The sequence below is a fragment of the Lycium ferocissimum genome, chromosome 9 (assembly GCF_029784015.1).
Source record: "Lycium ferocissimum isolate CSIRO_LF1 chromosome 9, AGI_CSIRO_Lferr_CH_V1, whole genome shotgun sequence".
Classification (NCBI taxonomy): Eukaryota; Viridiplantae; Streptophyta; class Magnoliopsida; order Solanales; family Solanaceae; genus Lycium; species Lycium ferocissimum.
The window spans coordinates 33436397-33452681 of NC_081350.1; the positions used below are offsets into that span (position 1 = coordinate 33436397).

At 33.1% G+C, this 16285-nt stretch overlaps 1 long non-coding RNA gene and 1 pseudogene across 1 annotated transcript; one reads left to right on the forward strand and one right to left on the reverse strand.

The window, feature by feature from the left end:
* Positions 1-16285, reverse strand: part of LOC132030343 (uncharacterized) — a 56541-nt pseudogene that overhangs the window by 23951 nt on the left and 16305 nt on the right.
* Positions 14442-15115, forward strand: LOC132069428 (uncharacterized). The gene is made up of 2 exons (XR_009417781.1): positions 14442-15031; positions 15068-15115. It is a non-coding gene; the product is annotated as an uncharacterized LOC132069428 (long non-coding RNA).

Below are 16285 nucleotides of genomic sequence, written 5' to 3' on the forward strand. Positions count from 1 at the left end.
GAGAGGCAAAGGAGGTCGAAGAAGTATTGGGGAGAGGTGATTAGATAGGATATGACACAGCTTCAGCTTACCGAGGACATGACCTTAGATAGGAGGTTATGGAGGACTCAAATTAGGATAGAAGGCTAGGTGGCTAATCCTTTCACCATAGTAGTTGTAGTTTTGCTCATTCGTTTATTGCCATTTGATTTTTGCATTGGATTGCTGCTTATATTTGTTGGGCTATTGTACTTTGGTTATCTGAGTTATCTATAGTAGTTAATGCTCCTTTCTTTCCGAACTGTTCTACCATGAATTTCTAGCTTTTGTTATTCCTTGCTTTCTTATTGTTTTCGATATGCTTGATCCTATCCAACCTTTTGTCTTGTTTTTCCTCTCTTGTTCTCCTCTTTGGCCGAGGGTCTTTCGGAAGCAGTAGCCTTACCTTTCAGGTGGGGGTTAGGTACAGACATTCTATTTCTATCACTCACCACATGGTGGGATTATCTTTGAAACCTTGTTGTTGTTGTTGTTGTTGACGAAATTGATCTTTGTTATTGTCATTTTCAGAAGCTAAGTTTTAACTTACAGTCTTGAGTTTAAGAATATTGATATGGAATAAATGTTTGTTCCTTTACCTGAAAGACGGAACTGTATGAAATAATGATATCTGAGTTTAACTATCTATTCCTTTGTTTTAGATTTTTAGTGCAGCCGGGGATGTGAAGAGAAAAACATTTGCGGCCAGTTTATTCTTAATTTTCGTGGTACAACATTTTATCTATGTTTTATAAATTAGCTGTGTTTTTCCTCCCCTTTTCTTCTTTCTCTTTCTTTGGGTATGGAATGCGTAGAGCAGAAGGGGAAGGCCAAATGAGAATTTAACCTTGCACATCATAAGTAGAAAATAAGCCAAGGCTGTACTCACGAGTGAAGAGTTTTTCAACAAGGACTGCTTTATTGTTCTTAGTTAGTTTGCTTGGCATAAATTCAAATTAGTGGAGCCAAAGGACTTTACAGATACAGAATGGTTAAGGAAAAAAAAAAGGTGACGGTGTACGAACACGGCAGTGAAAATTGTACGAGAAGCAACAGTAGTTGTATTATAAAATTTGGACTCATTTATTTATTGGTGAATTAAATTTCTGCTCTGTACACTTGGCACATGACAGACACGTGTATTAAAATTCTTTGTTAACAAAACTGTTCACAGTTCACACCACTATTTGGGTTTATTTCCTTTATAGTTTATTGCTGGCTTCAACTACTCTTTGCTTTTTCATCACCATTTTGAACGTTAACTCTCTGTGATTTCCTTCATTTTTTTGAGCTTTCCTTTTTCCGTAACTCTTTTAACATCTCTTTCTTTGCTGAGTAGTTTCTCTTTGATTCATTTTTATCAAATGACAGAGTTCTCCGAAAGAGCCCGGTGTTCATCATCCATCAATATGCCTCTTTACTATTGATTCCCAGAGAAGGCGTGTATAGTGGCGAATTCAGAATTTTTTACTCAGGTGGTTCGAAAAAAATAACAAAAATTAAATATAAAAAATAATGTTGTCAATTGGAATTGAACCTAGGATACATGAAAATTTTGAACACCCTGAACCGCTTGAGCTAATCTTTTGCATTTATTCAATGTGTTCAAAAGTTAATATATGTACATAAAGACAGAAAATTTACTCTGTATATACACTAATGACAGAGTTCTCCGAAAGAGCCTGGTGTTCATCATCCATCAATGTCGCCTCTTAACTACTAATTTCCCATAGAAGGTGTGTTAACAGTGGCGGATCCAGAATTTTCACTCAGACGGTTCAAAAAAAACAAAAAAAGCTAAATATAAAAAATAATGTTATCAATTGGAATTGAACCTAGGACACATGAAAATTTTGAACACCCTGGACCACTTGAGCTAACCTTTTGCATTTATTCAGGGTGTTCAAAAGTTAATATAGGTACATAAACACAAAAAATTTACCCTAAATATACACTGTAATTTTTTGCCCAAATTGTTTGAGTTGTGCACTAAATTTGGACTTATTCCAAGTGTACTTGATTTCTTTCCTCTTTTTTTTTTTCCAGTTGTGGGTCCACTTCCTTTAACAAGTACTACTACTTAGTGTGCCACCTATTCTCTGTACATGTGTATTCCACTTTTACGTTATCATATTTCTTTACTTCTACACTTCATTTTATTACTCTATTATAGAAAGCACATGAAATTGTACTCTATGCAGCGACTAACATGTGTGCATTTTGGAAGTTTAACATTAATTCTACCTCTTGTGTGTTTACTTTTTAAGTCCCCACGTGTCCGTAGTGTTTCAATTGTCCTTTTATTTCCTCCATTTGGCATATAATCCATCTATCTCAATTTAAGTGTCTGAGTTTAACTAGGCACGAAATTTAAAAAATAAATATAGACTTTTGAATCTTGTGATTATAAACTTAACATGTAAGATATTTGAATTGTCAACTCACTACATATAAAAAGAGGGGGACATAATCAAAATAAAACAAATTTTAAGAGGAAAAAAAACAAAACACGGAGACTCACTAAGAAGAATCGTGATATCTTTTGCAAACTATACAAATAAAACAAAAGTGCAAAGTGAGTAATGCCTTTCTTATTCACTATTCCGGTGGTCTCTCAGCCTTTCTTCTACTTCTCCGGTCTTCACTCGCTCGATCTAATTTTTCTCTGAATTTGAGATTTTCTTTTAATTTTTCCTGTTTAAATTAGAGTTTTTCTACAAATTTATTTGTTTATTCTTTGAATCTTGTGATTATAAACTTGACAGGTAAGATATTTGAATTATCAGCTTACTAAATATAAAAAAAGTGGACATAACCAAAATAAGACAAATTTTAACAATAATTGAAAAAATAAGAGGAAAAATAAGAGGAAGAGAAACAAAATATGAAGACTCACTAAAGAGAATTACGGAATCCTTTGCAAAATATACAAACCATAAAGACTAACTAAAATGAGTAATTAAATTAATTACGTTGGGCCTCGTGCATCGCACGGACATAGTTTGCTATTAAGTTGTTAAGGCAGAGTCTTTCCTATTTTCTGTGTTCCTAGGCTAGAAGTTCGAGTGGAGGTGTAAGGCTAATTCAGAATTACACTAACTTATGTTAGGCCAGTTTCATCACTCGTGCAATTTCCCTATCCATCGATTGATTAAAGCAATGCGAATGAAAAATTGTTCATCACATCTTGGCCTGTAAATAATTTTCTAAGTTTCTATATCTTAAAATTGTTATTATGTTGAGTAATTAGTTAAAATATACTTAAAATTGAGAGTTAATGGTCAAAAACACACTTGAACTATCACTTTTTTGCGAGTTTCACACCCCAATTATCGGTTGTTCCTTTTTTCTACCTAAATTGTCATCATCTATATATTAAAACACACTTCGAAGGTGACTAGGCCAACTATCAATTATTCCCTTTTAGTACCGGAAATACTGCCATCTACTCAACCATGTGTCTTTTAATGCATAGATGGGAACAACTGATAATTCAGGTCCGACAATTATTAAAAATGATAGTTTAAGTGTATTTTTGACCATTATGTCTAAAACTGGTAATAAAGATTCAATTTTCGTCTCAGAATGAAAAAAGTTCTGAACAAAACACTAATAAATTCTGATTTCCCAAAAACAACAGTACAATGTAAGTCCATGGATTAAACGATAAGATCATGATGTTCCTCTTTATAATGGGCTAGCCCAACTCATGTGGGCTTAGATTTTATAAGTCCAATCTAGCTCAACCCATCACTTCAAAGGCTTTAACAAGTACTACTATTACAAGCCGAATCACAAAATACAGAGTATAGAAGTGTGAAATTGAAAAAGTATGACTAATTAAATAGGAATTATGTATGGGGATCTATCCGTACTATTCATGAATTTATGATAAAGCCAGTTCAATCGTTCAGTACCATTTAGCAACTGACTTGCAGAATATAAGACACAAACTGAATAGAGAATGGGACAAAGTGAGGGAAAAAGAACTGATGAGTAAGATGCCAATGTGAGAGGACCAAATATAGACCCAACCATTTTAGCATACTTTGAGTAATTCGGGGGACTATGGTTTGAAGAAATATTTAATCTTAGCTGAGCATCGTAGGAAAAACAGTAAATGAGGAAACTCGCAACGGCCAAATACATGTTTATAGGGTGGAGTTCAAACGGGGACGTATTACTGCCTTGATACATTAGCTGCAGAAGCTCAACCATAGCCGGGAAAATGAAAGCAACTAATATGTTTCTGTGTTGAGAAGAATAATTATAAGGCGATGTGAAGAATATGTTCTGCTGTTGACGAGTAAAAGTACAGTTTGTAATGGTGATGCTTGTGAAATTGAGCTGCCCATTGGAGTAGTCTTGGCGAGTTGTTCTCTCTAGATCTTCCGCCATTGAAGAAGCCAAATTTCAGACAACACTTGGAAGTTGTTTGTTACCTTATGTAGTTGTTTTTAAGGTAACAAACGGGGCAAAATTGTGGAAGCGGGCAAAATGGGCAAAGGGGTAAAATTGTGGATGGGCAAAGGGGTAAAATTGTGGAAGCAGTTGTATAAAGGGGCAAAATGGGCAAAGGGGCAAAATATATGTCGCAAGGCAAAATTGTGGAAGCGGGGCAGAAGCGGAAGCGTCTTTCTCTTTTTGGTGTAAGATAAAAGTTTGGATATGCAGAAAAAATACAAGCTTGGGTATTTATATTGGAATTAAGCAGGGGTATATAAGTCATTTAATATTTTAGAAGGGAAAGTAATATCTCCTCAAACGTTTTGAAGGGAAAATACAAGGAAGGTGCTCTATATGTGTTATTGGTGTGTACAGGATTGAGATCAAAATGCTTTCTTCTCGTAAACAAACTTATAACCTAGTTTTTATAAGCATTTCTCTTAATCTCAAATTTGTGAGTCTCAATAAGAATTTTGGATTGAGATCAAAATTCAACTTTTTTATTATTTCTGTTGTTGGTTACTCCCTCCGTTCATGTTTACTTGTCTATATTTGACTTGGGACACTCTTAATAAGCAATAAACAAAATGAGAAATGAATTGGAGTACTTAATAATAAGGGTAAAATATGTATAAAATGGTAAATTATGTCTTGTATTTTCAAACTATACAACTTACAAGTAAAAATGGACATCTATTTTAGTATAGTGGATAAATAAAATGGACGGAGGGAGTGTATTATAAAAATTCGTGCTTTTCTATAATTGTTAAATTTAATTTAAATCAATTTATTACTTAAATTGTGATGGAAATTTTGTAAGCATTGCTTAGAAAAAACATGAAATTTATGGTTTATTTTTGAGAATTTATAGTTTGTCTAATTCTACATTTACTTAAGGGGTGTAATTTACCTATTGAAGAGTTTTTCTATAATTTTTCTTATTTTGATTGGTGTAATTCCCTTATTAAAGATGTTATTTTACTTGTGCAAGTTCATTTTTTAATATACATAAAAGATGGAAGTCTCTTAGTGAAAATGTTGATTTTGCAAAATGGGTGTGATTCATTGTTTAAGATGCTAATATATATATATATTTATATATATATATATATATTGAGTTGACCCGAAAACTCAAAGAGAATTGATCAATACGCGTTACAACAGATGTACGTTGAAGAAAATTGTGGCGCGCCATTCAAATCCGATGTGTAAATATTCGGTTCAATTGTTTTTTATATTCAGTTTCTTAAAATGCTAAACTAATACCATAGTTAATTTGATTTTGAATGGTTCGGTTTTTTCTCCTTTTGGTTTCTATTTATTAGGTTTGGTAAAATTCGATTTGTTCGACTTGAATAGCGAATCGTGATTTTTTTTTTGAATTTTTTAAGAAGTCAAAAAATATTGGACATAATACTAGAAATCTAAAAAGTTGTGCAAAATAAGATTTGTAGTTTGGTATCTATGTTTGATTTAATAAGTTGGTGTCAATGTGATTCGGCCATTGCATCGTCCATGCCAACTATGAAACTGTCTCCTGGACGCCAAATTACTGACTAAAACATTTTTATTCTTTGATTACATTGGGGCTGGGGAGTAAGGGAAGGGGTTGTGACTTGTGGACAAATATTCTCACCCTCTCAAATTATTTGTCGTGTTTACTAAAAATAATTATTTTAAATTATTTGTCATTTTAGAAGTTTAAGGCACAATTAATTATTGTTTCCCCATTTTACCCTTAGTAAATTTTGTAATTAATGGAGATGACATATAAATATAGTAAACATTTAATGGAGAGAGATTATAACTTAGACATAAATAAAGGGTAAATTAGCCAACTACCCCTCCTAATTAATACTCCCTCCGCCTCAAATTATTTATCGTAGTTACTAAAAATAGTTATCTCAAATTATTTTTCATTTTAAAAGTTCAATGTACAATTAATTATTTTTCCCCCATTTTACCTTTAGAGCCTGTTTGGATGAGCTTAAAATCATATAAGGAAACAACTTATAAGCACAAAAAAAAAAAATAAGTTGGGGTAGGCCAACTTATTTTTTTTTGCTTGGAGATAAGCTAAGAAACTAATTAATTTTGGGCTTATTTTAAGCACAAAATGACTTTTAATTTACCGACACTCAAAAAAAATTTGAAAAGCACTTATAAGCAACTTATAAGTCAATCCAAACGGGCTCTTGGTAGAATTTTGTCATTAATGGAGATGACGCATAAATAGAGTAAATATTTAATGGAAAGAAACTATAACTTAGACATAAATAAAGGTAAAGTCAGTCAATTGTCCCTCCTAATTAATATTTCTTAAAGGGCATGTAAAACAAAAAAGCTATAGATAATATGAGACGGAGAAACAGGAGCGAAATTACTTTCGATTCAACAGAATCTTATGCAACTAAAGATAAGTTGATTTTAAAGCAAAAATATTATGTCCCGGTTTAAATTTTATTAATTCACTTTGATTTTTGGAAATTATTTATAATTATAGGATAAAATACATGGTTGCACTATTTTTGGGTGTCCCAAAACAGAAGTGTTAAATAATTGAAAACATAGGAACTAAAGCTTCTCGCGAAAAATAAAACGGAACTATTACATAAATTGAGACATAAGGTGTAAAGCCATGCATAACACTTATATTCATATTTGTTTTTTTTCTTTTTTTCTTTTTTGGGTTAACATATTCGAAAGGTTATAAGTTGTTTACAAGAAGGAAGAAATAGTTTAGAACTAAGTTACTAATATTTAAGGGAGAAAAACGATCTTAGCTGTGCATTCCCTAACTCCAAATGGTTATATCTCTCAATGTACAAGGAATTGAAGTTATGAGCTATGTGTGTGCGCGCGCTTTTATATATATATATATATACACACACACACTAGTTCTGTGAGGCCTGGGCTTACCCAATATATAAAAGAAGATATTTTAATTAAAGAAATACAGGAGTCGAAGGACCAAATATAGACCCAACCATTTTAGCGTAGTTTGACTAATTTTGGGGACTATGGTTTGAAGAAATATTTAATCTTAGCTGAGCATCGTAGGAAAAACAGTAAATGAGGAAACTCGCAACGGCCAAATACATGTTTATAGGGTGGAGTTCAAATGGCGACGTATTACTGCCTCAATACATTAGCTGCAGAAGCTCAGCCATAGTCGAGAAAATGAAAACAACTAATATGTTTCTGTTTTGAGAAGAATAAGAAGGGATATGAAGGTGTACTGTTCAGGATGAGTGTTGGTCTTTAAAGACATGGGTTTTAAAGATGATTGTAGCGTGAATTGGGAAATGGTGAGAAAAATAAAATGGAGGGAAATGACTTTCAAATAAATTTCATTTTGGAAAGGCACTTTGTCCCTCATTGGTGGGGAAAAACACTTCTTATGTGCTTATATATAGAATCACCTCTTCTAGTGTCACGACCTAACCCGTCATGATGGCACCCACACTATCCCCTCTGGTGTGGCGAACCATCCCCTTAACCATTCATTTGTACAATTATAAATCCATAGCGGAAGTCATCGTACAAGGACTCTAAAATATAAAATTGTCTAAAAAATAATAGTTGTCTGAAATATCATAAATGTCTGAAATGAAGCATGCGTGTACGGTTGAGATGCTATCATTGGTTGCATTGCATTGCATTGGACTTATCTTATTCTTGTGATGCATTGTTGATTCGTTGATGATTGACTCTTGATATTGTTGCGTTGTTGTGTCTATCTACATATTATGTTGATTTTGTGAACGTATGCATGATACTAATCTTAGTCGGCCTATGATCTACCGGTATATAGTGTTTGTACTGATACTACCTTGTTGCACTTTTTATTTTAGTGCAAATTGTGTGCCAGAGACTTCTTCCGGACTTCACATCTAGCTTGAGGCTATTTCCTGTCCAGATCAGAGGGTGAGCTCCTATCCATGCCATGCCGCCGGAAGATCTTTCCTATCTTGATATCTACTTCATTTTAGACAGTTTTATGTTTTAGAGTCCTTGTATGGTGACTTTCGGATTTTGAGGTTGTAATAGTTAAACTTCCGCATCTTTATTTTATTTATAGCATCACTAGACAGTTTTATGGCTTTATTTCTGGTTATGGATTTATAATTGTACAAATGAATAATAATTGGTTAAAGGGATGGTTCGCCCCACCAGGGGGGTTAGTATGGGTGCCATCATGATGGGTTTGGTCGTGATATCTAGCTCTTAAAGAGTTGAGAAGAGAGACTCCCCTTGCGCTGTCGTCGTCACTTTGCTCGGCTTCAGCTTCGAATATGGTTTGTTTGATTGATTGATAATCCTTTTGGACCAAATTTATTTCTAAAATTCTACTATTATTTATTTTCCCTTAATAATTTTTGCGTACGGACTTTTTATTCCCTATGGTAATAACTGGTATTACCGAACAGACACAACACTTGATGAACAGGTATTTTCGCACCTGTTCACACCCAAATTTCTACCTATAAATTCTGAGGTTTCACCTCAGTTTTGTTTCACTGAAAAATTTTGAATTTTATATCCCCTTTTCACTCTTGCATTTCTTTCAAAAAACAAAACGTAAGTGTCCAGTGTGATTTGCTGCCGCCCTTTGAGTTCGACAAAGTTCTGCAATTTGCATTGCCGCTATTGCAAAATAGTTTAACGTTTTAACGTTCTATCCTAGATGAAATTAATCCATTAACCTTGGAAACTATGAGGGGGTTAGATTTCTCAAGGACACACAAAAAACTTGTGGGCTCAGAAATTTTCTGTTTCATCTAATTTCTGTCTTTAACGTTTCAGGTTTTTATAAAACAGATACTGGTTTTAGAAAATTTCTGGAAAGTTACTGGTTTTAGAAAATTTCTGGAAAGTTACTGGTTTTAGTAAATTACTGGAAAGTTACTGATTTCAATAAATTATTGGTTTTGGTCCATTATTGGTAAGTCCCATCATTCGATTGAGAATCGAGGAAGATAACAAGGCGGCAGAAAAGAAAGCTAAAGAGAGGATCACCAGTAGGGGGAGCACCTATTGTTGAAATTGCTCCAACGAATCCGGAAAAAAAAAAGGAAAAATTCTTCAGGACCAAAGAACTATCCCAACAAGAAGAAATTCAAGGGAAACTGCCACAATTATGGGAAAATTAGACACAAAAATGCAGATTGCGTGTTCGAAGAAGGAAAAGAAAAAGGGTCAAGCAAATGTGGTTGAAACAAATGAAGACATTGATGACTTGTACGCTATGTTATCTGAGTGCAATTTAGTGGAAAATCCTAAAGAGTTGTGGATTGACTCTATAGCCACTTACCATATTTGTGCAGTTAGAGAAGCATTCACTTTATATGCTCCCTCCGAACCCGATGAGACTATATTTATGGGAAATTCAACAATAGCCAAGATTGAAGGTTATGGAAAGATATTTCTGAAGATGACCTCTGGCAAGATGGTGACTCTCAACAACGTCTGTTATATTCCAGAAATAAGAAAAAATTTAGTGTCTATCGGACTTCTACTAAAGAATGGTTTTAAGTGTGTTTAGGTTTCAGACAAAGTTTTAATAAGTAAGAACTAGATGTACATAGGAAAAGTGTTACACCTCATAAATTTTTTGCATCATTTGTGTCGTAAGTGAACTAGCATAATCCCGAAGGAGCCATGGAACTTCTATAAGGTTAAGGAAGACCTCTAACAAGCGTTAAGTAAGTATCTAAAGTTTTCGCGATCAAGCGAATCGAAGAAATTAAGTTTAAAGAAACTCTGGGAAAATTGGCAAAATTGTGGATAAGATTATTAGTCCAACTTGAGGGGGGTGTACCGGCCTGTTAGCATATGAGGAGTTATGGGGTGCATTACCTATCCAAATTGAAGTTCATTGAGTCTAGTTTTCAACGCAATAAAACGTTCATTGATACAAAACCGGAGTAGAAAGTTACAAAAGTTTTATGACAAGCTGCTCGAGTTTTTCTTAGTCTAAAATTAAGTGGTTAATATGCTTATAAGTGTATTTAGATTTTTATTAAAACAAAGAAAAGACCAAAAAAAAAGGACCAACCAAAAAGTTCTACCTCGTAAGATTCCTTCCAACAAACTAATCCTTCTCACTCCATTTTACAATACACGTTTTCATACACCTGCACATATATACCATCACACTTGGAGCATATTCCGTACGTGGGGTCCGCTAGAATTTTTCTTGCTCACTACTCCACTCTTCTACACAATATACACTACACGCAATTAAAAAAAAAAATGCAAAAGGGGATAGAGACGCGCACACAGATATTAAAAACGGAAAAGGGCCAAAGATACCCCTATGCTGTCAGAAAAGGATCAAATTTACCTCTCGTTATATTTTGGATCCAAATATATCCTTATCGTTATACTTTAAGTCCAAATATACCCCTGCCGTTATATTTTGGCATAGATATACCCCTCATTTTAATAGAGGAACACGTGTCATCATCCTATTGACCTATTTTAAACTAATCATTAATTAATTAAAATTCAACTCATGATCTGATATCTAATTAAAAGACTCATGCCTGTATCCCAAAAATTCAATACAAGCTTCAATGAGCTTCTCCAATGGATGCTTCTTTCGGTGAAGAAGAAGTAGTGAAATATTTCTCGGTGGAAGATGCAATTCTTAGTGGATATATTTAGGTAAAAATAAAAATAAGTTGCTCTCTGTTAAGAGTATTACCGAGGATTTGACTAACATTTCTTTATGGGGTGTCCTTTATTGCCAATTAAAGGGAATCCGAGCACGCATATCGTTTTGATGAATTCTTGAAAGCCAAGAATTATGGCGTGGACGATTCGTTCAAGATGATACGTTGAGATGGGGGAGGGAGTTTAGAGTCTTTGAAATTGTTGATGAGAAATTTAGTCATTAGCTTGAGAATTTGTGGTATACAGATAATGGGAAGGAGAAGGAAGGAGCGATTTTGTTTTATAATGTGTTTAGGATACCAAGAATAAATAATTGGAAATTTGGGGCACGCATAATCACCATCACGAAGAAGCAGCCATTGAAGAAGCTCATTGAAGCTTGTCTTGAATTTTTTGGATACGGGTATGGCCTTTTAATTGAATTAATTAGTGATTATTTTAAGATAGACTAATAGGATGATGATATGTGCCCTTCTATTAAAATGAGAGGTATATTTATGTCAAAGTATAACTGCAGGGATATATTTGAACCCAAAGTATAACGACAAAGATATATTTGGATTCAAAGTATAATGAGGGGTATATTTGACCCTTTTCCAATAGTACAGAGGTATATTTGGCTAGTAATAAAAAAGAGGAGAGGACACGTGACAAATTTGAGGAGGAAAATATTTTGGGAAAAAAACATAACTATACAATAATATAAAAGTATTTACAGAACCTTAGCAGAACTATTTAATTAACATTGAATGGCAGTTTAGGAGTTACATACGGTAATGATTTCTCTCTCTATTAATTGGGCGAGATTGGGGCACGTCATTATCAGCATAATAATTGATTCTCTTCCTACGTTTTTTCTAAAAAAATATATTCTACAAACGACAATTGTGTTCCTAGTTTCTTTCCATTTTAGTTATATGATTTTGCCATATATTATGTTTATACTATAAGGGGTTGTTTGGTGCATGGTATAAGTTGGGATATCCCAGCACTAATTTTTTATATCATGTTTGGTAGAAAGCATAAATTTTTCCTGGAATAAATTTATACCTTGACAAACAATAGAAATTCCATCCCAAGAGATGGGATATCCCTTCTTATCCCACTTATACTGGGATTATTTTATACCATCTAAAGATAAATTAGTCCGGGGATTATAATCCCGAAATAATTTTGACTACCTACCAAACGACCCCTAAGTATATATGGTATGCTTTAGATATAAAAAAATTATACCATACATATACTACAAATATATATTTATAGTTTACTTAATATATATTTATATTTAGTAAACTTTTTTCACAAAAAAAATACTTTCAACTTAACAAATTTATTCCATGAATATATAACTTTTACCTATATCTCATAATTTATATCAGAACTATAACAGTAAAAAAAATTATACCAGTTATATCTAATATTATACTTTAATACCATTATAGTATATGTTGAATTATACTATGTATAAATACATACCTCTAAAAATTTATTATATCATGTATATATAATATTATACCTCAATAAATTATAATATAAATGAATTATACCATGTGTGTGTGTGTGTGTATATATATATATAGTGGCATACATAATTTTTACATCTTCTAATTAACTGTACATTTTTTTTTCTAATATTTTTAAAATGTTGATAAAAATTGCTATTTTTGAGGGACTTTAAAAGTTATGCTAATTATGTGGCAACATTTAGAAGTGTGATAAGCCATCTAAAATTCTTAAATATTTTAGGTAAAATTACTCAAATGATTACCTTATGGTAGTTTCCTATCATTTATAGCTACCCTTTTTAAATATTACCATTTGTAGCTATATTTTCCCAAATTAAGGTATTTTTTCGAATGTATTTGATGCGTGTAAATTCAAGAAACACAAAAAAGAAACATATCCCTTTTTAGGCCATAACAAGAGATCATTTAATTAGTTATTAATTGGTATTTTTTAGCATACTCTTCCACAAAATCGAGTTTAGATTTCTTTTCCATAACCGTTTTCCATTCCTTCATCCAATCTTCAACATTCAAACGTAAAAAATCAAAAATTTGAAAACATTCGACAGCCAATGTATTTGAAGTTTTCAATATTGATTTCGTTTTTTTATTTACCCATGTATTTGATAGCATAACTAATGTATTTGAAGTTTCCAATCAAACTCTACGTATTTTATATTAAATATCATGTATTTGTGTGAGTAACAATTTGCATCACCAATGTATTTAGTGGTAATGTATTTGAAGTTTTCAATATTGATTTCGTTTTTTTTTTATTTACCTATGTATTTGATAATATAACTAATGTATTTGAAGTTTCCAATCAAACCCCATATATTTTATATTAAATCTCATGTATTTGTGTGAATAACAATTTGCATCACCCATGTATTTGATGGGATTAATTTGAACAAAATACATAAATATATAGAAAACTTACCATGTATATGCATCACCCGTGTATTTGAAACTAGATGAACTGATGGAATTAATTTGAATAATATACACAAATATATAGAAAAACTTACAAAAATATACCACTAACCACAACAATTGGTAGTTATATCATAGAAAAGACACAAATACATATATTTTTCATCTTCTCAAAAACCCTAAAAAACTTTCTCTCTCCCTTTCTCTCGTGCGCCGCCATAACCACTACCACGTTTGAGAAAAAGCAATCACTTCCACCAAGTTGTTTTGTGGAAGAATAATAACACAAATAATAAAAATTCTAAACAAAAAGGATATGGGATAGAACGTGAAAGAGGCCCACTTTGACCACATATGCCTTGAATCGAAATAATTGTACTGAAAATACCATTTCGGATTGCAATATCCCAAAATGGAAAATTGAATTTGCAGAAGGGTGAAGAGAGGAAGAAGACGACTATTTGATGGGTAGATTCTTCCCTTTTTAAAAAGGTAAGAATTTATGAAAAAGGAGAGAATAGTAATGTATATTAAGTGATTAATATTATTACCATTAAAAGGGGATATTAGATTGGGGGTGCTAATTTTTAGGTGTATTTGTGAAATGGTAATTGAAAGTTACTGTGTAGCTGTAATAATTAAATCAGAAAAGTATTTAGTTATTATTAGTAATTAAAATAAAAGGTAGTTATTACCACTAATTTTGTTATAGAAATAGCTATAACGCACAAAAATTCCAATATTTTATGGGGGTGGGCCCCACTCTTCTATTTTTTTTTTTCCAGTAGGCAATACATATAATCATTGCTCTTCTTCAATAAAAAGGGCGAATTATTTTTATATAGAGAGGAACAGGGACAGAGGGCAGAGAACAAAAAAGCATTTCATCTATCTTCTTCAATTTTTTACTCACCTTAAATTGTTACCATTAAACCACCAGCCCACCACCATATTCCCCGATCCTCTGTTTTCGTTTCCTCCAAGCTAGACACATACTCATCTCCATCATTTTCCATTTTTAACTTTTTAACACTCAAACCACAAAACCACCGTGAACCACTCCATCTCCACCGTTAACCACCATGGACACCACCTGAAATCCACCACCCCTGCTTCTGTTCTTCTCTATTTTCACCGTTTCACCACCACTTTCCGACCAAACACCACCCTATAACTTTAAACCCGCCGGAAACCACCCTTAACCCATCTCGCCACCACCATTACACCGCCCCTCACTCCCATCGGAAAAAAAACCCCGTCACCACCCTGTCTATCTAAGACTGAAAAACAGAGGCGAATGGACCCCTATTTCCTGTGAAACACCCAGTCTTTGTCGAGGTTTCGGTTGAAGTTTTCGACTCCGGTCGTCGGCTTCTTGACGGTTCGTTTATTTGCTGCTGGGTTTTATTCGTAATTGAGAGTTTTGGAATTGCTTCTTGTTTCAACTGGTGTGCAGTTAATTGAAGGAATTTTTGGCTACAAAGGTCCATTTCTTTACCTACTTTTCAATATTAAAATAGTTTCAGTTGATGTATCCTCGATTAAATGCCTAGTTTGTTTTCTGTGAATGTTTTTTTTTTTTGATTTGTTTGTTTCCTGCGTGTTCTAGTTCAATGAATATTTGAGATTATTGGTTGATTTTTACATTGCTCATGGAATATATAGTAAGGATAAATTCGAGGTGGGTTTGGATCTAAAAGAATTGGCCGATGAATTTTTCTTGTGCGGAAATTAATTGAAGTCCATGCTAATTGGTAAAATAAATGTATCATGTGCTGATATTGAAAATCGGATTAGGAAATGAGATAAATTGGAAATCTGGCTCAAGATTTTTGGTTAGTTATGTTTTCATTTTGTTTGTAGTATGACTACATTCAAGATTGGGGTAGGCAATCTCTAGGCCCGTTTAATTACTTATGTGTGTTTGTTTTTACTCGCTTTCAATCTTGTGTATTCATTTTTCGGGTGGGATGCCCCGGAAGAAAAATTTAATGTAAAAATGGCGGCCGTTCGTGGAGAAGACCGCAGGATATCGGGGATAGCTTAGTATAGGTTAGCATAGGATAGTATAGGTTTATTTTATCGCAGTTTTCTTTTATTCTGGGTTGTAATAATTCGGACTTTATATTTGAGTTTTCTCATGTGTGTGTTTGTTTGTCTTATGTGGGTTTATGTGATTGAGTTTCCGCTTAAGCCAATACAAGTTAATTAAAGCGATCATGCTAAAATCACGGGACACGAGGGATGCCTCACACCTTTCCCTTGGTCAACAGAATTGCTTAATCGGAATCTCTGTCGCTGATCTATTTTTTTAGTGTCAAACTTGTTTTGAAAGGGATATTGATTTTATGGTGACTTGGTACACCAAAACTCGATGCCAGGTGGCGACTCTTTTTTCTCTAAATAAAATTTTTTTGCGAAGCACAATTTTCGTCACTTTCTAATTTAAAATCCTTTTTGAACTTAACATATAAAATCACTTTTGTGGGAAAAAAAGGGTGTGACAGAAGGTTCCTCTCTGATCCTTTAAACCATAGCGACCCTAAACCATATTGACTAGATTTTTATTTCTTTCACCAACCATATTGACTAAGATAAACAGTTGTAACGGGGAGAAATGATTTTTTGATCCTTTACAATTTTTTTTAGTTTTATGACCCTCTGAAAAATTCATTTTCTTCTATTCAAATTGTAAGAGGGCA